This window comes from Polypterus senegalus, chromosome 8 (assembly GCF_016835505.1).
Source record: "Polypterus senegalus isolate Bchr_013 chromosome 8, ASM1683550v1, whole genome shotgun sequence".
Lineage (NCBI taxonomy): Eukaryota > Metazoa > Chordata > Cladistia > Polypteriformes > Polypteridae > Polypterus > Polypterus senegalus.
Window position 1 is genome coordinate 134,207,243 of NC_053161.1, and position 22,986 is coordinate 134,230,228.

Sequence of the window (22,986 nt, forward strand, 5' to 3'; positions counted from 1 at the left end):
CTTGATCAAAAATTGTGAGCCAAGAATCAAAGTCAGAAACAGAATGTAAATACTTGTAGCACTACTATAAATATGTATGAAAGGTTTTTACTTATCTATCTGATATGGATTTATCTAATGCTGCAGTCTGTATCTGATTGCATTTTTTAATTATACAACCATCAGGATGGAGCTCCATACCAACTATTGCCCCGTCTTGACAATGAGGACACAAAATTGTAGTGCCCTGGGAGAAACACTAGGCTGATGAAAACAACACAAGATAATTCTTGATAACTAAACACAGAGACCAGATTTTAAATAAATGCCAAAATATGAATCTTACATTAACAAAAAATAATGTGAATTAAAAATTTTAAATAAAGCAAAAAACAACTACATAAAAATTTTAAACTAGACAAATCATGAAAGTTTTTATATAAGTCTGAAAATCATATCAAGCTGACATCTTATTGATCCCACAACAAATAGTTATGGTCCAGTTTCCATTTATCTCTGACACATGGGTTTCAACTTTGAAGGTTTAGAAGGCCTCTGTGTTTTGTCAGTATATTTTATTTAGCCGCTGTCTACACACACATTTGATCGAAGACCATACTAGAAAAATTCCCAATCCCTGAATACTAGCCAGAACATTCTGAAACAACCCATTATAAGTGATTACAGGATAACTTAATAGTAATTCCTGTTGATAGGGTATGGCATTATTTCATGTTCATTACATAGGGGAAGTCTGCACAGAGTCATTACATTATGGTTCAGTTAAGATAATCCAGCTATCCAGTACAGGTCTAAGGGGGGAATACAGTGTAAGCATTAAGATAATTACAGAGAAAACCTTTGTTTTCTTTTTCCCAAATTGATAGCAGAGTTAAAGATGCTAAGATTTGCACTGGGCATGACGAGGATGGATAGGATTATAAATGAGTACATTAGAGGGTCAGCTCAAGTTGGATGGTCGGGAGATATAGTCAGAGAGGTGAGATTGCATTGGTTTGGTGGTTTGGACATGTGCAGATGAGAGATGCTGGGTATTTCAGGAGAAAGATGTTAAGGATAGAGCTGCCAGGGAAGAGGAAAAGAGGAAGACCTAAGAGAAGTTTCATGGATGTGGTGAGAGAAGACATACAGGTGATGGGTGTAACAGAACATGATGTAGAGGACAGAAAGGTATGGAAGGAGATGATCCGCTGTGGCAACCCTAACGGGAGTAGCCGAAAGAAGAAGCTAATGAAGCACCTTCACTTTGTTGGCCCAACGACATTTTATCTCTGGCACTGCAGCTTCACCTGCTTCAACTCAATTTGTAACTAAGGACAAAACAACCAAAAAACCAACCAAAAAAAAGCTACATTACAGTATAAGCTTTATGACTTTACCGATAGGTGTTTTAAATAAAAAATGTACACTACATGCTTTATGAAGAGTAAATCGTTCAGTGTGAGAAAGTGGTGTCCTTGCCTTACTTTTTATTTTTCATGTGAAGATCACAGGCTGGTCAGTGATGGTCTGATGTGAATATGTCGTTCCAACCATAAAATAATGCTGGATGTGCTTATTTACAATTCTTAAGCTTCATTTAATCTGTTTTTCTACAACCCCAATTCCATAAAAATTGGGATGCTGTGTAAAATGTAAATGAAAACAGAATGCAATGATTTACAAATCTCATAAACCCGTATTTTATTCACAATAGAACATAAAAAACATATCATTTTGAAAGGGAGACATTTTACTATTTTGTGAAATTTTTCAGCTCATCTTGATTTTGATGGCAGCAACATATCTCAAAAACGTTGGGGCAGGGGAAACAAAAGGCTGGAAAAAGAAACAGCTGGAGAAACATTTGGCAACCGATTCAGTTAATTGGCAACAGGTCACTGATATGATTAGGTATAAAAAGAGCATCTTAGGAAGGCAGAGTCTCTCAGAAGTAAAGATGGGCAGAGGTTCACCAATCAGCAAAAACAAACTGTGTCTACAAATTGTGGAACAATTTCAGAATAATGTTCCTCAACATAAAATTGCTACATTTTTAAATATCTCATCATCTGCAGTACATAACATCATCAAAAGATTCCAAGAATCTGGAGAAATCTCTGTTCATCAGGGACAAGGCCAAAAATCAGTATTGGATGCCTGTGATGTTCGGGTCCTCAGGCAGTACAGCATTACAAACAGGCATTATTTTGTCATGCAAATCATAGCATGGACTCAGGAATACTTCCAGAAATCACTTTGTGAACACAGTTCACTGTGCCATCCACAAATGCAGCTTAAAGCTCTATCATGCAAAGATAAGCCATATGTGAACATGATCCAAAAATGATGTTGTCTTCTCTGGGCCAAAGCTTTTTTTTAAATGGACTGAGGCAAAATGGAAAACTGTTCTGTGGTCAGACAAATCAAAATTTGAAATACCTTTTAGAAAACATAGACTCCGTATCCTCCGAACTAAGGGATCATTTGGCTTGTTATCAGCACTCAGTGCATCTCTGATGGTATGGGGGTGCATTAGTGCCTATGGAATTGGCAGCTTGCACATCTGGAAAGTCACCACCAATGCTGAAAATATATACAGGTTTTAGAGCAACATATTCTCCCATCCGGACAACACCTTTTTAGGGAAGGTCTTGCATATTGCAGCATGACAATACTAAACCACATACTGCATCTATTACAACAGCATTGCTTCGTAGCAGACGAGTCCCTGTGCTGAACTGGTCGACCTGAAGTCCAGACCTTTCACCAGTTGAAAATATTTGGCGCATCATGAAACAAAAAAAAATTACAAAGGAGACTCAGACTGGTGAGCATTTTGAATCCTATATCAGACAAGAATGGTACAACATTCCTCTCCAAAAAGTCCAGCAAATGGTCTTCTCAGTTGTCAGATGTTTATGGACTTTTGGGATGGTACAGTGTTCAACCTGGCCCTGTCCCAGCTTTTTTGAGATGTGTTGCTGCCATCAAATTCAAAATGATCTTATTCTTTTCTTAAAATTATATATTTTTTCAGTTTAAGCATTTGATATGTTCTCTGTTCTGTTGTGAATAAAATAAGGGTTTATGAGATTTGCAAATCATTGCATTCTGTTTTTATTTACATTTTACTCAATGTCCTAACTTCTTTGGAATTGGGGTTGTATATACTGTACGCTACTGTGTGGGACTGGTTACAGTTCTCCACAAGGAGAGTTTCAAAAAAGCCTTTCAGGGCACATTCCTATTTCTTTAATGTTTCAAAGCGGCTCTATCTTCTCATTTTCCATACCTTTTTTTTTTTTGGTCCTGGATGGGACTTCATTAGAATGGGTGGCGTTTTTGACCATTCTTTCAGGATGTGGCAAATCTTGGATGTCCATTTTCAGGCTTCTTGATGAGAAGAGATTATTATTCTCTGAAACTTCTAGAGATCTTTAGTCCTTTCCCAATGGTTTTCCATTTGTTCCTAGTAACTCACAGTAGTCAGTATAAATAGTGACATTAGGGCCATAGGTTGGATTTGGCTTTTGTGCTGAGGGGAGCAACAGATAATGCCTTTTTAAATGTATATGCACACACAAATGTGAAGTACAGATAGGTATGTGAAAATATAAGAGGATATATACAGATATGCATAGACATGCAAAAACACTGATGGCATGAACATTTCATATAAAAAACATTATAATTCTTATCACTGTTTTCTAACAGTTATTGCTAACAACAGCTAACTAATACCATGATTACAAGGAAAATAAGATACCTGGCATAAATGTTCACTTTGAACCTATACAGACTTGAGCCATAACTAAGAAGTTACTTTGTGATGTTCCAGGGTGAGTCCCAGTTGTAGCAATTGAAAAGGGCACTGTTGGCTGTCCTTCTTCTGTACTTCCTTTTGATATTTCTCAAAGGTGATAGGCAGTGTGATTCAAAGATGGAAGATCTTTGATTGTCCCTTGATCATAGCATTGCATACCACACTTAGAACCACGGTTTCATCTGAAAATCTACCAATCAGTGTCTAACACAGGTAAATACAGATGACATTGAACTATATGATTTGTTGACTCCTAATGCATCTCATCATTCCCATTTCACCACCCAATTATGGTCGCCCCTATTTATTTGGTCAGGTGAAGAGGCAGTCCCAGGATTCTTTTCCATTTTGTTATAGTTGGTGCTCATTCTCTGCAGGTGATTAAATCCCTGCCACATCCTTAAAAAAAACCCTTTCCTCTGGCTCCAGACTCCATTCCATGACTCCTCTTCCTCTCTGCATCACTAGATTTGTGCTCACAGGCCCTTAACTGCAGAGGCTGCATCTTCCAAGCTGTGTACATATACAGCAAAAGGTTATTTCATTTCTAATTTTCTGCAGTTGAATGTTGCCATATTACTTCTAGAACATGATATGACTAATCAGTTATAAGATTACAAACTCATCTTTCTACCCCGCTGCTTCGTGGAAGTTAGAACAGTCAATTAAATAAACCAATTCTTCCTTAACATATGATGTGTAACATGTAACATGCAAACTTTATTACTGAGAAATACTGAAAAATGTACTGGACATTTCCTCATAAATTTACACAGTGCATTAAGTTCAATATGGAAGTTTCAGCTTGTGAAAGTGAAATAGTTTTGCTGTACGACTTTGAAATCTAGGTCATGAGAAAAACAAAATTCATTTTTAAGGGCTTAAGGGCTGGGGTTATAGTAGAACCAGAGGTTGCCGCTGTGTTCTAATGCCTTCTCTCTTCTTACCTCTGCAGAATGAAACATTGACAGTCGTTCCATCACTGATGTCAATTCCATCATCCAACAAGGACCCACCCTTCCTGCAGGAACCCATATGACTAGAAGTTAGGCCATTTTGAGTTCAGTTCAATTTTGAGCTCCCGTCTAAAATGACATTACCCACAACTTGTTGCTTGTTTTTTCATTATTGCATTTTTCCAATTATACGTAGTCACCAGAGTGGTACCCCTACACTTTGACGTTGTTTGGTCTCCTCTTTACTCACATATAGCTAGATAATTGCCTCTTACTTCTCAATCCATGCCTTTGCACTGTTGGCAGAAAAGCAAATCTAGTTTAGCAAGAAATTTTACATTATCAATGATTTCTGCAAGTACTTCCTAATTTTTTCCCAGACTACTTGAGGACAGTTAAACAGTTTTGCTGCCAATGATCCTGATATCTCTGCTTGATGGTTTCCCACATCTGCATGGTGGTTAAATGTGTTTGTGATGATGAATGTTTAGCAAGCTTCTCTGATAGTATTTTCCAATTCTTAATTCCCACTTTTGAAAAGAGTTTGTTGGTGTTTTTTGAAACAAATATGGTGACAAAACATGGATTCCAGTCAAAAAGAGTGGTTTAACCATGAAAACTTGAATAACAAGAAACAGAGATGCACGATTAGTTTTACCAATTAAATATTTAGGAAAAACAGAAAGCATGCAATATCCGGGGCCTATGTATTTTTCCCTAATGTTGTTAATGCCTCTGAATGCAAGCTTAGCCATGAGTCCAGTTAGTGTAACAGAGGCAGCCATTGTCACAGCTGATAGCTTAAATGAGCTCCAACCTCAGCTGAACTTCCATCAATTTCCTCAGGAAATTTGTTCGTCTCATGAGTAAAGGTGACATCTTCTGTAGCTAATATTCTGCATTTAAAAAAAAAACAATAAATATCCATATTAGTTAAGACACAATGTACCTGCTTAATAAGTGAAAACAGAACAAGAACCACCCAAGACTGTGGGATTATGGGCCTGTAGGATGGAGAGGTGCTTGTGCAAAGCTAAAATGGAAGCTGTTGTTTTAGGATAATAATCAGACATTAGTTTAGCTGTAATTACACCATTCTACTGACTAAAATAAACAAAAATTAGACACAGTACTCATTTTGTTGTGTTCATACAGTAAAAATTATGTTTTCTTTGTCTGGGGCATTTTAACTCTCAGGTACGAGAAGACCCCATTTTTGAGTCATTTTGGATGATATTTTGTGCATGAAATTACACCCTTATGATAAAGAATAAACTTACAGGTATTGTCAGTAAAAATGATCAGAAGGACTTGAAGCTGTGCATGCCACATCATTCAGCCCCAGGGGTTCAATCCCTAAGGGTCATAGTTATTCCTTTTCACAAAACTTTGAAAAAATTGGAATCAGTATTATAGGCATGTGGAATGTTATTTCATGCAATATTGAGGTTGCTGATCACAATTATAATAATATTTTGATATTTCATTTTTTACCTCCCATGAGGTTAAAAATGAAAAACTTCAAATATAAGCATGTGGGGTATCATTTTCCACTAATTCAAGGTCATTGGTTATGAATATGATGTTATTTTTGAGTTTTGATCCTTCTCTAGCGATCTAGCCCTCAACGGATCTCTATCAGAGGGTGAAAAATGACAAATTTCTGTTTCAATCAGGAATATTTTTACTTTAAACATTTAAACTGAAGCACATATTTTAATATTTCAAATACTTGATGAAACTGTTCTTGTTTATTGTGTACTTCTACCTCAGGAAGTAAATCATTACATTTCTTCTGAACACCCAAATCAGGGTGGCTTATGCTAATTCAGACTTTTTTTAATTTTATTGACAAGTTTGGCTATAGTTAAAGTAATTTCAGCTCAGGCCACTGGTGGAAGGTGACTTGTATTGTAACTGTAACTGTAACATGAAGGACTGTGTGTGTGTTCTGCAATGAAATAGCATTAAACCCAGTCCTTGTTTCTGTCTTATGATGCCAGCGATGCGAAGCTGAAGACAGGTTTGAGCTCAGGTGTAATCCTAAAATGATGGGGTGGATAAGAACTATCCCTAGATGGTGTACCAGTCCATTAAACTTTATAAAATATGTAAACTATTGGTTTCTAGCAGGGGCTTTTTTACATTTTGGTTTAGAATGAATTGTTTATAGACTGACTAGATTGTCTGGAGGTGGACCCAGGAAATGTCTGTGAGGGGTTTTCATGTTTTGTTTTTTTTTTCCACAGCCATACTGCATTTTCTTTTTCCTTCCACATCTCAGAGACCAAAGCCTTAGTTTGATTGGCTCTTTTAGTGTGAAGCAGTCTGAGTTGCTCCCTATTAATAAATCAATGTGCTGTGCGATAGGATGATGGCTCCTTTAAGGGCTGATTCTTGTCACGTTCCCATTGTTTCCAGACTAGGCTGTAATATCCCACCATAAATGTAAATGATTAATTAAATATGTGAAAAAAATCATTATTTCCATATATTATTTTTAGAAAATGAAAATGTTCCTCTCAAAAAATGTGCAAAGCAATGAACCAGTACTTGCCCATAGGTCCCATTTAGGACAAAGACATTAGCATTTTTCTCTTGTCATGTAAAAGTGTAGGTTCCCCAGAAAAACATCTGTTAAAGAATAATAGTAAATAACAAAATAATAAACACATAAATAAAATGGAAGTTCCCAGCACAGAAAAAGTTATTCCTGCCTACCACTACAGCAATCATTGACTCTGGAAAGATGAAAAGTAGGCAATTTCGGTACTCTGTAGGAAAACATACATGAGAGCAGATTGGCAATTCTTCCCTGAAGCAAAAATCTGGGCATACGCTGAGCTCAGTGCTCATGATATAGAAATTCATCTCTGGTGCTGCAGTCCATTTCATCCTCTGGATGCTGTTGAACACAAGGGCGTCTCCTCAGCTTGTAGAAAAGGACATGTCCAGCCCTTCTAGCCACATCTCTGAATAAGTGCACAGGACTATGAGGTGATACTGCTTCATTACAACATCCACTCAAATTCAACTCAGCTTCATTCAGTTCCATAGACATCTGATTTTTGAGTCTCATTTTTCCTATACAAGTAATAGATAGATAAATCATGAAGCAGTCAAAATCACTGATTGGAAGAGAAAATGTAAAAAAGAAGATGTCTTGGCTTTCAGCATCCCATAGAATTGTAAGAAACTGTCTATTCTGAGAACAAAGTGCTATACAGCCCTCAGTCAACCCTTTTCATGATCTAGTCTGGAAAATTATTTCTCGGTGTAGTTTCTTTGTCATTCAGTTTTCAATATGCATTGTTACTGTGATGTGTATTTTGAAGACTGTGGAATACTTTTTTAATGCTTATTTATAATTGAATAATTTTGTTAGTAATACTAAAAATGAATCTCTGTTCTAACACTTCCTAGGAAAGACAGATAAGATTTTAATGAAAGGGATCAGGAGAGAAAATTTCAAAATGAGCCAAGTCAGAAAGACACCATGCAGAAATTCAAAAATGGTAAAAGCTAGAGAAAGGCAGATACTTTGTTATCTTTTTGGAACACATCTATAAATTTGGATGTCCAGAAAGTACAATATTCTGACCTTTATGCCACTGCTTACATGACATTACAGGTCACCCACCTCCAGCCATCTTAATTTAGTAACAGAGTAGCAACCACTAACAAAAATGTCCACAAAATTGCAGCACCCATCAAAATTCAAGATATCAATGCAGGAAGAAACAAAATGTTTTAAATATCTTCAGAATGATGTGTCATTAACCAATAAATGAAAAATGTGCATTCTGCATCCTCAAAAACATTACAGAAAATAAGTGTTATCTAAAGGCAAAGGGAAAGGCACAAACATTATTTTTAAAACTAACCATTCATAGCAATCACATTCTCCTGCTGTACCATTTTGTTTTTTCTAAAAGAACTGCCATTTTCAGCAAGATCAATGCAATGTTGCTTAAGTTGGCACTGCACTGTTCAGCTTGTCCAAGATTGTGGAATAACTCCAAACATCTGTCATTCCTTTGTTGTTTTTCAAAGTACAGTTAAAGAATTATGGCTCAATTTTTAACTACAATTTAAGAGTAATGTGTTGGCTGTAGTTATGTGCTATTTTTCTGATACTTAACTTGCTGCCTCATTGATTGACTATGATTATTGTCACACATATTGACCCATGATTTTTTATTTGTTGACTTCCTGGTTATGACTTTTTGCTTGCCACTTGGACTGCAATATATCTCCTGTGATGGATGGCTGGGGCCCTTTCAAAGCCCTGGAGGCCATCGTAGTAGAAGGACTGAGAGAGCAGATATACACATGGCACTGCCTCCCACAGAGCTCTAGATGGCAACTCCCCTAGGTTGCAGTGGCACCTTGGATCCCCACACGGCCCCATGGGAGTTCACTGCAGCCCTGTCGGGTTCCATTGATTCTGCCAGGCAGAGCTATGGAGGTTACAGAGCTCAACTACACTGTGTTTTCACCAAACCTGGGAGTGATTCCAGCCTGGCTAATGAGCTACGTGGAGCACTCCCAGGAACAGAATAAAAAGACCCAGCTGCCACTACTCTGAGAGCCAGAGTCAGGAGGGAGAGGACAGTGCTTTCTGTAGGAGGAGTGGTGGCGACTGAGAGGGAAAGAGAGAAGAAGAAGAAAAAAGACAAGAAAGTGCTGTGAACTGTATACTGCGCTGCTAAGGGGAAGAACAGGAAAACATTCCCCACTTGAATAAAACGTGTGCTGTGTGCTTAAACTTGTGCCTGTTGTGTCTGCTTGTGTCGGGTTAGGGTGGTTGGAGCACCCTGTCTTGTCACACTCCCAATTCCAATTTCCAATTTCATTGTGCTGTCATTACAAGAGAGAACATGGTAAAAAAAAAAACTTTACACTCCAAACCATTTATGGAAAAAATGCTTCTTGTGTCAGTATATGCCAGAGCACACTGAATGTTGTTGTTTTAATCATTTATTTCTTGTTGTATTGTCTGTCTAGAGATCTCTCTTCTTTCGCGGAATAACAGACAGATGTAATATTATGATACTGAGCACTGAGTATGGTGCCATGAACTATGACAACAGCCTTTCTTCCCTATAGTAAGAGGCCTGGAGACACGGCAAGATTGTCAACACTTCAGATTTTGATAATAAGGAATTACAGTTTCAGCCTGTTGTATCTATCTATCTATTAATTTATTTTCTATATTATAGTTTTTTTTTGCTTGTGTTTTGTATATAGTATTTTGGGACATTCAGAGTTTGATCTCCTTGGGCTGTCTTGACTCTTTAGTTATTCAACAATGTTGTGTTACTGCTTTCATTAGAAGCTATCTGGTATATTCAGGTATTTGAGCTAATCGTGTAGATTAAGGCAAGCAAAGCAAACTCTTCAGGGCTCGTTTATAAGATATCAGCTGCAGTTTTCATGGAAGCAAGATGAGCTGGTAAGAAATTTAAACTTTCTGGAAATTTTAATGTTTTTGTGTTTATGAGCTAATCTAGAAAAGAATGGTGATTACTTGTTTGCCATACCAAAGCATTGCTTCCTCCAGCATATTGAGAGTTGTGAATATATCTCATGGACATTCCTGAGCTTATTAAACTATTTTTGTGTGGTCATTGCAATTTCGTATTAATCTCTGCACAGCTGCTCTTATGCTGTTTATAGTTGATCTGCCAGTTATCAGTCATATGTTTCAGGGATCACGTATTGTAAATTGTCATCTTGTTCAGCCTATATAAGATGGTGGCACCAAGCACCATACCTCCAAGTATGGGATTTCTTTCCAGAAGCATCTTTCCAACAGTTCTTTTGCCTCTAATCACCTCTTTTGCTTTTTGGTCTTTGGAACACATTCCTGATGGCTATTTTCAGGTATTTCAACTCTAGCTGGTTCTCCTGACTACATTTTAACATGCTCCTACTATCATTAATCATTCTCATGGTTTTTCCAGGCTCAATTACAACCTTCTACTCTTGTTGTCACCTACATGTTTAGTATGTGTTTATTGGCCCCTAACATTTAGAATGTGAAATGTAAACAAATAGAATCACCAAAAATTACAGTTTTTCTCGATTGGTTTGGCTCATTTCTTGAAACCGAGATGACATTCTCAAAATAACATGGACAGATCTCCAAACCACCTTGCAAATGTTCACAACAGAATGGCATTTCTCATTGATTTCATCAAATTGCAAATGCCTTAGTACATGTCTCAAGTGTCTCAGTGCATCTTTGCAAATGGTTAAGTACAAGTAGCCTGCAGTTAGCACAATAAGCCCACATTTAGCACATTTTCCAAATAAATAGATCTTGCTGATCTAAACTGATTAGTTGATTCTCAGTCTAATGGTTGTTCTCTCCAAAACATGTCAGCATGATTTCATCGTGTAAGTCATCATATGCACAATAGTCTGTTCAATTGTCAAAATTAGTCAAGAACATAATACCATGAACACCATATATGAATTTCTTGGAACATTTGATAAATTCATGACAGTAATTGACAATCAGGTGAAATTAGAACTTGACCAACGAAGGAGGAGTTTCCCACATCTCAGATGACCAACCAAACAGTTTGTTTAGTTACCTGACAGGTGCTGTCTATTGTTGTGAATGCTGCCAAACGTGTATATATAGAGCTTGGCTAGGGCCAGTACCATTTGAACATGGAGGTACCTCACCAAGTAAATCAAGAAGGGCAACCTCCTGCTCGAGGAAGAAGAAGAGGAGGAGGAGGAGGAGGAAGAGGAAGAAGAAGAAGAGGCGGAGGAGGAGGAGTGAGGATGCGTGGTGGTGGAATAGGGGGAAGAGGCCGAGGAGCACGAAGACACCATGCTGTCCCGGATGAGATTCGGGCCACAATTGTAGACCATGTGGTTAACCATCGCCTGACAATGGCAGAGGCTGGGCCGAGTGCAGCCTAATGTGCCTCGCTCTACTGTCTCCTCCATCATCCAAACCTTTCGCAGGGAAAACAGGTATGTACTCAGTCAATGATGGAGTCATTACAGTATACAGTACTGTGCATACTGTAAAGCAAGACATGTATAAACTCTTCATTCCGTGTGTGTGTGTGTAGGCCCACAGTACTGTAATATATTACCTCAATGTGATGTTGCAATATGATGTTACAGTACAGTAACTCATTCTGTAACAAATACGGCATACATTACGAATTGTCATACAGTGTTGTCCTTTGACTTCTACGTCTAGGATTGGACGACAACCTCACATGGGTGGCAGAAGAAAACTTCTCAATGAACAACAAGAACAAGAGATCTGTAACATGGTGATTGCAAATAATGCTCTCACTTTGAGACAGATCCGTGATGCAATCCTTCAAGACAATGCCATATTCCAAAATGTCAACTCTATCAGCATCTCCACAATAGACCGGGTATTGAAGAAGCATCAGATGACCATGAAGCAGATTTACAGGGTACCATTTGAGAGGAATTCTGACAGAGTGAAAGAGCTGCGGTACCAGTATGTGCATGTAAGTCAGTTATTGGTTGTCTATTATAGTAACATTACAGTAAGCAGTGGTTCCCAATTTGTTTGGTTTTCAGTATCCTCTTTACCTTTAGAATCCAGCTTTATCTGACTACAGCATTTTGCCTAAAAACTGCAACAGTGTTTCTCCCTCTTTGTGTCAAATACTCCCTGCAGTGCCTCTGCATAGGCCTGTACCCCAGGTTTGGAACCACTGGAGTAGTGGCCAGTAGCAGGCTATATTGAACTTGTGGAGGAGAACATAGAACAATCCCATGTAATTTTCTATTTCTGTTGTGTATGACTCCTCTATATGACTGATTTGATTTTTTTTACTCTATTGTAGAGAATAATGGCATTGGAAGGGAATGAAACATCTCACATCCTTGTATTTGTCGATGAGGCTGGTTTCAACCTGGCCAAGGGCCGCAGACGTGGCCATAACATCATTGGTCAGCGGGCCACGGTGGATGTCCCAGGCCAGCGAGGGGGCAATTTAACAATGTGTGCTGCCATATCTGAGAATGGTGTGGCCACACACATCCCCAGTTTAGGCCCATATAACACTCAAAAGCTCCTCATTTTCTTGGACCGTCTTTATACACATCTGGTCCCAGAAAATGAGAGAGGTCTCGAAGGGCCTCACCTACCACACTATGTGATCGTGTGGGACAATGTAAATTTCCACCGTGGGCGCTCATCAGGGCCTGGTTCACCACCCATCCAAGGATGCTCATGGAGCTACTACCACCATACTCTCCTTTCCTTAATCCCATTGAGGAATTTTTTTCCGCTTGGAGGTGGAAAGTCTATGAACATCAGGCTCAAGACCAGAGATCCCTGCTCCATGCAATGGATGCTGCATGTGAGGACATTACAGGGGATCAGTGTAGGGGATGGTTGAGACATTCGCGCCGTTTCTTCCCTCGCTGCATCGCAAGGGAAAATATCCGCTGCGATGTGGATGAGAATCTATGGCCAAACAGAGAGCAGCGTGGATGGCCAGGAGGATGAGGATGGTGGCCAGGAGAGGGACGGTGACGACAACAACCAGTGAAAGTTACCTTAGTTGTGAAACTTTATTTACTGTAAGCCCTACTGTAGGCTAGATATAATTTTTCTTGTTTTTTGTTTGTGTTTATATTTTGTACATGTACAGAATACTGTATACATTTTTATGTACTCTAATGTATGGAAGTTACTTTATGTGTGTCAATAAAAATGATTACAATTTCCTTGGAAGTAGGAGTGCAGTGTGTCTGATGTCAAACTTTGGAGGCTGCTCTTACTGTAAAATCCTTTTTTTTTCAGTTTTATACATAATTGTATTCTGTTGGCTAGACCTCTGCCATAGTGACAAAACATCTAGGCATTTTGACTTGCAGTGCTTACACGATGCCAAAGGGACGATGCATTTTGGGGGCACTAACTATTTAAATGGGAAAGGAATTTAGTTTTGACACATGGGTAAACTATTTTGGGAGAGATACGAGCTTTTGCAGGTGATCCATGGTGTTGTGCTAAACCATCCAGGTTATTTTGGAAAAACGCACTAAGTGAATGCAAATGAGCCAACGCAATTGAGAAAGATCTTTGACATTTTGATGGTACTGACTCTTTATATGGGAAAGGAATCTATTTTGAAGCATGTATGAACAGTTTTGGGAAAGATATGACCTTTTGCTAGTGAGCTGTAAAGTTGCGCAGAACTGTAAGACTGTTTGGCCAAATGATCTTATAGTTTTAAGAATGTAATTTCTGTTTCAAGAAATGAGCCAAACCAATCGAGAAAAACTGTAATAAATATGAAATATGTCAACAATCATAAAATCAGTCTCAGATGTTTGCCAAAAAAATGAATACATGAAATAGAAATCATACCTGAAATACCTGAATTTTGTTTTACAGAAACATGAGACAGCATGACAGGAGAACTGAAGCAAAGTTATTCATTTATATATTTATGTGTGTATGTTTAGATATCCAGCAACCTTGGCTGGATCCTGCAAACCCTCTGGATGTCCCGCAGGGCAGCTCAATCAACTGAGTGATCACTTGTGGCTGGCCTGTACACTGGCACTGTGAGTGCTGTGCAGAGTGGAGGCAGGACCTCTGCGTTTTTCCCAGTTGATTCTGTGGTTCGTCAGGAGTGTGTTCTTGCTTCTACTCTGTTCAATGCTTGTATGGGCTCGGTATTGGGCAAGGTAGTGGGGTCTAGCAGCTGTGGGGCATCTCTTGGTGAAGAAAGATTCACAGATCTTGACACTGCTGATGATGCTCTGTCAATGGATGCTCTGATCGGGGTGCTCAAGAGACTGAGTGAGGAGTCTGAGTGTCTGGGCTTGCGAGTGTCCTGAATAAAAACCAAAATCCAGGCCTTTAATGACCTTGGGCACAGCCATCAGCAGTGTGTCTGTTTGCGGATGGAGTGTTGACCTTGTTGAGAGGTTTACTTACCCTGGTAGTGACATTCATGTCTCTGGTGACTCTTCCTGTGAAGTCAGCAGATGGATTAGGAGAACATGGGGGGGTCATGAGGTTGCTGGAAAGGGGTGTGTGGTGCTCCTGATATCTATGCAAAAGGACGATGGTCCAAGTCTTTAGAGTCCTGGTGCTTCCTATCTTACTATATTGTTGTGAGACATGGACGCTATCCAGTGACCTGAGACGAAGACTGAACTCCTTTCATACTGTGTCTCTTCAGAGAATCCTTAGGTACCACTGGCTTGACTTTATGTTGAATGAGCGGTTGTTCATGGAGTGCCGAATGAGGCACATTACCTGCATTGTAAGGGAGCGTCAGTTACGGCACTACATTGTTGAGGACCCAAGTGGCTAGACCAGGCCAAGGGGTCGCCCACATAACACCTGGCTGCGGTAGATAGAGGTTCATTTCCAGAGGGTAGGACTGGACCGCGTGTCTGCCTGGGAGGTTGCCAACTGGGATTGTGAGTTGTTTCGACGAGTAGTGAGTGTGGTAACGCACTGTACCAGTGCATGCTCCCCAACTTGACTTGTTTGGATAGATAGATAGATAGATAGATAGATAGATAGATAGATAGATAGATAGATAGATAGATAGATAGATAGATAGATAGATAGATAGATAGATAGATAGATAGATTTAACAAACATTATTTGTCCCCAGTGTGAAATTTGGCTAAAGAACATTGACTGAATGAATTGATTTCATTCTTCAAATATGAAATGCAAGTGAATGTCCGTCATTAGCCCATCCAGCCATCCTCTAATCCATTTCTCCTAATTTTGTCACTCTAAAATAATGTAAATGGTATGAAAAAGCTGTGTGTTTTAAAGATATCACTAACAGTATGATTGTGAGGCAGACAAAGTTCTTCACAAAAGTCATTAAGGTCAGTTGCACTTCAGGAGAGCCATGTTAATTATAATACATTTAACCAAGCGTATCCCTGCCTGAATTGTAACCCTAGAAGGTGAGTGCTTTGGATAATGAGAAATTATTCAGGCTACAATTTTCAACATGGGTGGCCCACTTAAATCCAATGTTGCTATTAGTGCTCTAATAATTTTTCACATCACTAGCACACCTTTCAAGCTGGTCATCTTGCTTTAATCAAGATGTCTTGCAGAGTACTTATCTCCATTAGCACAAGTTGCTTAGTGTTCTTAATACACACCGTTGGTTCTAAGGGTAACCATGGTAAAGTCATGCCACGGGTCATGGAGCCTGGTTCTTTCACTGTTTTCCAATGCTATCCTTTAATTGTCGTGAAGACTTGCAATGTAGAGATGTCTTGGATAAATATGCTGTATCTTGTATTCAGTTCATAGATTTGCTTCCCCAAGACATTTTTTTGCAGTCCCCTGTCTGCCATCTTCACAGTACATATATATTCAGCTGCTGACCTGCTCTTTCAATCACTTACTGTTTTAAGAAGCTGTGTTTTGAATTATCAGACACATACTCCTGATCTAGTACCTTACCACCCAATGCATATAAGCCATTATTTCTATTTTATAATATACAGTAAGCTGAGTGGCTATATCCCAAGTGCATGGCTTAGGAAAGCTGCCAACCACTAACAGCAGAAGCAAGTTACCTCACACCGTGTCTTTTAAAACCTTCTAAACTCTCATGGGTGGCAGAAATTAAAATATGGAATTATCAGGATTTACTGGAAATTAAAGAAATGCTCACCAAACCACATCCCACCGGTTTACATACTAGCATATGTCTTGTCGGGTATACTCAATGCCTGAATTCCTGGCTTCTTAGAAAAGTAGTTTTGCTTGAAGGTTTAAACTTCTGTCTGTGGAGGAATTAATTGCACTGTCCTTTAGTAAGACACGCCATAGCATCCTGCCTTCAGATGTGTTACTTCCCTTTCATGTTAATGCCTAAGGGCAGCAGGCCAGAAGACACTTTTAACTGAAGAGGAAGGATGAAAAAAGCAACAATGAAAAAATGAGATACGAGGGGAAATAATGTGGGCATGGCCATCTGTTCAACGTGAAGAACTGCAGGAATGTCAATGCCGGATCAGCAAGTAAAAACAGATTATTGACCTATAAAGAGGCAGTTGGTGCTAAAATTATCCATGGCTCATGTTGTTGGACAGAAGAAGCCACTTGATCTACAGCTGGACAGGAAATTACTAGAGGCACAAGAAATTTCCCCATTCAGACAGCTGTCAGGGAGGTGGGTAGATACAGAAACTGAATGCTGTGGATTAACGCCTTGCCTTTAATCAGTTGAGAAAAAAAATCCCAGTGGCCACCTTTTAAAATAAAGGGTGTGAAGAATGCATAAAAAACTTGAATGTTCCTGGATTAAAACTCAAGTGACCTGATAGTGCAAGCAACTTACAGAAATTTAACTCAGAAGAGTAAATTACATGCAAAATGAAAATCAAACCTATATTCAGAATTATTTGAGTCACGAGAGTGTGAGCATGGGTGAGTTTACATGTTGATGGACCAGCGTCTTATTTAAGCTTGGTTCGTGTTTTGAACTCCTGCTTCTGTGCAACCTGCAGGATTCATTCCTTTGAAAAGGTTAATAATTTTTCATTTTGCCTTAACATTTGTTTATGACTTTACTTTTATGATGGTGATGTCATTGTCAAAGCCATTTTTTAAAGTTATTTTTCCTTAGGATCACAATTTTTCTGAGGCTGCTCTTCCTTGTGTGGTCTCTACACATTGCTCCCACTTTTTTAACCACTTTATATTTTTCAGGATCCTTCAGAACTTTCTCTTCAACTTATTTTGTTGAGGGTCCATCTTCATACCAGAGAGTGGAAGATCTTGTAACTGTTATTTAATTCCAGTTGCAAATAAAAACTTGACGCTGTTGCTCCACTCAAAGTCAGAGGCCTAACCTCAGAGCTCAGTAATGGGGCTCTTACTTTTTTGCCTGGAGAAGGGGCCTGAGTTGCCTCGAAAGCTTCCATATTATAATCTTTTTAGTTAGCCAATAAAAGATGTAATTTTGCTTGAGATCTCACTAGGCTCATAAAAGAAATGGAAGAAAGATAAGCTCCAGATTTCCTATGAAATTTTAAAAACATGTCTGGTTAACTATCAGAAATAAATTAAAACCATTATGGCACAATACTTTCCTGATATCATCTCCAAACATTCTCATAGTCCTAAAGTGTTATTTAGTTCAATAAATTCATTGTTAAACTCTCCCTCTACTACATGTCCTAATGCAACTATGGAAAACTGTAAAAATTTCAGAACTTTTCTTTTGATAAAATTGCCATGGTTAGGACTAACATCTTGTCTTCCTCTCAAGACCCTTCTGAGCTGAAAGTATGTTCCAATGTCTTGAATCACTTTTAGCCTGTGTTTCTTTGCAGTCCAACTGATTTAGTAATGCATTTAAGGCTGCCCACCAGGTCAGTGGACATTATTCCATCATGATTTCTGATGGATGTAATACACACAGTAGTGCCTGAAAGAGAATCAATAGCTGCTCAGTAAAAGGTACTCTTCCTTCTTATTTTAAGCATGTTGTACTAGCATCTATTATAGAAAAGCCTAATTTATCCATTCTCCAACCCACTATATCTAAACTACAGGGTCATGGGGGTCTGCTGGAGCCAATCCCAGCCAACATAGGGCACAAGGCAGGAAACAAACCCCAGCCCACCACAGGGTGCACACACACACACCAACCAAGCACAATTTAGAATCGCCAATACACCTAACCTGAATGTCTTTTGACTAGAAACTCATGTAGACAACATGCAAACTCCACACAGGAAGGACCCGGGAAGCGAACCCGGGTCTCCTAACTGCAAGGCAGCAGCGCTACCCACTGCACCACCGTGCTGCCCTAATTTAGATCCCTAAATTCAAAATCATTTTAGACCATAACTAAATTGCCATTTTCATGCAAAGTATTGGAAAAAGTTATTTTTTCTCAGCTTTTCTCGTTCGTAACTAAATATGCCATTTTTGACACTTATCAGTCAAGTTTCAGGGCGCACTATAGTACAGTATCAGCCATCTTTAAAGGTTAATGAATTTGTATTGGCTGCCAATTCTAGATGTTGTGCTGTTTTGATTTTGGAAGACCTAGATGCTGCCTCTGATATAAACAGTACTTTTAAATGTCTCATTACCTCTCCCTCCTTTTACCTGTAAACGTCACATTTCTTTCTGAAACCTTAAAAATATCTGTCCATGTATCCTTACTAGACCCCTCTCTGATCTTTTCCTGTCTTCCCCTATTCCATCAACACTAGATAATCTTGTTGATGACTATAACACATCCCTTCTTTCAGCATTAGATAAAACAGCTCTTTTAAAACATAAGGAGGTTTCTTTTAAATGTTCATCTCCATGGTACAATTCAAAATTACAGTCTATGAAAGCAGCTGGTCAACACCTTGAGAGAATGTCACGTTAACACTGGCCTCACTATGCATATCCAGGGTTTTTCGGACCACCACAGAGCTTACTGGGATGCACCAACTGCAGCCAAAAACACACATTATGGCAGAATAATAGAAAGTGGCCAACTTCACCTACATCTGCCCAATTACCTCTTCTACTGAAGTCTGAAAAGTCCCTCTACTCTTTCCATAATAAAGCTCAAAATAATTCAACTAACATAAATCCATTATCCATTTATATCAGTGGTTCTCAACCTGTGGGGTGGGCCCCCCTAGGGGGGCGCGAAGTAACAAAAAGGGGGGTGCAAAGATGTGAAAAAAAGAAAACAAGAATTAAAAATTTGAAAAAAAACATCTGTTGACACCAAAACAAATTAACTTAAACTACATTCTGATACTAGAACAATAAATATAGAGTTAGATAAATGTCTATAAAAGTTAAGTAGATATAATAAAGTATGCATCTGTATTTCAAAAAAATGTTAGGGGGGTGCGATTAAAACTATTATGAAAACTCGGGTCGCAAATACTTAAAGGTTGAGAAACACTGATTTATATCATACTCTGTCTTCCCACTCCATCCTGCTCCTTTTCTAAATTCTCATCAGTCACATCTACATTTGTTAATGATCTTCTTGTCTACTGGACCCCATCCCCACCACACTTCTTAAATCCTTCCTTCATGCCATAATCCTGACTGTTATGACAACCCTTGACACTGGCTTTGTGCCAATCATTTTTAAAATTGTTTTAGAATCCCATTGTTAAAAAAGTCTGGTCTTGATGCCGACATTCTTAACAATTCTCGGCCTATCTCTTACTTACCTTTTTTGTTAAAAGTTCTTGAGTGTGTTGTAGCCTCTCAACTCACCAATTACGTAACTTCTAATAATTTGATGGAACCCTTTCAGTTTGGTTTCAGGGAAAACTGCTGTTTCATGTAACTAATGATTTGCCTTTGGCAGCAGACTCTGAACAAACCAGCATATTAATTCTGTTAGTTCTTAGTGCAGCATTTGACACTGTCAGACATGACATTTTACTGTCCAGAATGGAGAACATGCTGGGTATCTCTGGCACTGCCTTCCAGTGGTTCAAGTCCTATCTGACCGACAATCAAGAGTTTGTTAGTCTTGGCAACAGCAGGTCCAGCTCAGCACTGGTCACACAAGGAGTTCCTCAGGACTCTGTCCTCGGCCCTCTGCTCTTCTGTATCTGTATGCTTCCCCTTGGCCATATTGTTCGTAGCTATGAACTAAGTTATCATTTTTATGCAAATGGTGCTTAACACTATGGAGCGTAACTCTTTAAAATTAAATTGCAACAAAACTGAGTTCCTGCAAATTGGCACTAAAGTGCAACTTAAGAACTTTTCATTCACTCTTGATGGTGATCTCATCAGACCTTCTTCTAATGCAAGGAATCTTGGTGTCATTTTTGATTCCTCCCTTTGTTCTTTCCAGCTTCTTTACATATCTTTTCTTTGCTCATGCCCGTCCTTTTCTACTGTTGAGAAACTTGTTCATGCTTTTATCACACCCTGCATCTATTATTTTAATTCCCTACTAGAAGATTCCCCTTCAAATCTTAAAACTCTAAATATTCAAAACTCTGCTACAAGAGAAATAGCAACAGCGGGGACATAATATCCATCCTCCTTTGTCTTCATTGACTCCCTGTGTCTTACAGGATTGAATACTGTATAAAATTTTATTAACATCCCATAAACCTTTAAATGGTTTTGCACCAAACTACATCAGTGACTTTCTCTATCACTATGCTCCTGTTCACCACTAAGGTTCTCTGTTTCTGGCACTCTACGGATGACAAGGCCTTCAGCTGTATAGCACCCAGACTAATTAGATCAGCTGATTCCATTCTTTGAAAAAACAACTTAAAACTCCTCTGTTCAGGAAGGCATTTAACTTAACCTGACATTCGGAACCTTCTTTCATTTTACCTCTCTGTCCAGATGTTCCTGTTATTTTGTGTGTGTTATATTACAAATTATGTTGTGTCTAAAAATATTTTTCTAGCATTGAATTATTATTTTACTCTGGTTTATTGTTTTATTCTGTTTAATGGTTTTTATGTCCTGTTTTTATGTTTTAGTGTTCTATGCAGAAAATGTTGTTACATATACACTGCTGTTCTTTCTGAGGGTCTGTGAAGGGCCTTGAGCATGGAGAAGGCTCTATATAAATTATTATCTCTCAATCCTCTTGGATCATCTTATGAATGTGGTGGGTATTTATGGTACTGCTTTATAGTTGTTTAGTTCATAAAAAAAATGAGAGGACTTCTTTAGCGAGGATTAGTAGCTTTTTTTCTTCAGCATCTATTGCCTGTGGGGTTCCTCAGGGTTTCATTTTGGGTCCTGTCTTGTTCTTTTTTGTATATGCTTCCTTTAGGTTATTTTTTTATGGTTGTTGTGCATCATCATAGTCAAATTAGATTTGTTGCTTATAATTACATAACATTGAACAAACTGAATTATAAATCTGACGTGCATTGTATTAATATTTACATATTTCTAAACCTGGGCTATTTGGTGGTAAAGTGTTCACACTTTAAGTGAGTAGTGAACTGGAAAACTTACAACTTTAATTATATGGCTATACTTAATAAATAATTCAGTTACACTAAGCTTTTATTTACAAGGTCTTTTTTATTTTCACTATATTTTTACTCTGGTTCTATTGTTAAATATAGCAACAATGTGTAAATACCATAAAAATGGAAAATATTAGGCTTGGTAATTTTTCTCCTCAGAAAACATTTAATTTAAATAAATAATAAATAGTGACAAATGCAGAACAGGTCCAGCAAATGCGGGTTGTGAAAGCATCCTTGATTGGTGAAAAACAGCCAGGGGAAAAGAACAAAGGCAAGTGAAAGGGCCATGACAAAATTCAGCGTGGGAGAGAATGACCTTTGCTTGCAGGGAGAAAGAGAATGTCTTGGTATGCTAAAGTACAAGTAGGAGTCTGTCTTATGCTATGCCTCGAGGTGCAACAGGCAGAAACATCAAAGTAGATGGGAGAGGCAATGGAGACTGGACAGGAAACTGAGTAGAGTCCTGCTAGAGGGTAGATGGTCGAGCAGATATTGGTGGTGCTTGATTTTCCACTTTGAGAGAGAAAAAGATGACAGAGAGCAAACACGAAACCACAAGTTGTCCTGGGTGATAGATGCCAACACTTCAGTTCCAAGAGTGGAAATAGTGACAGGAAGCCTATCTAACAAAACAACTACATTAGACTAGAAAGAACCCAGAACTTTTCTAGCTAAGGGACAGCAACACACATTTCCTCATGTGAGGGAGGTAGAAGATGCTCCTTTTGTTCAACTCATTCCGGCTCCTCCTCGGAATTCCCAGACATTCCCAATTCGGCTGGTAGATATAATCCTTCAAGCACGTCCTGGGTCTTCCCCTGAGTTTCCTCCAGTAATTGAAATTGTGCCAGATTTTTGCATCCACATCACATTTCTATGTGTTTACCACATGCCTAATGTGTTTTTCCTGGACTATGTGTAGTATTATTTTTGTTTTACATGAATATATATTTCTAGATTCATTAACTATTTATTGTCTTTGTATATATATACCTGCTGTAGCTTTTTTCTTCTTTGAATGAATTGGATATGCAAGTGACCTAACCAAAAACCAACAAATAGCTTCAGTGTGCCGACTTGAAAGAATTTCCTTTTCTTCACCCTGCTGCATCCACCTTTGTGACTGTTTTCATTGACATGGCTTTACATTGTATTTACAGTACTAAGGTGTTGTACCATGTTAGCCATTATGAATGTAGTGAGAAGTCAAGCAAA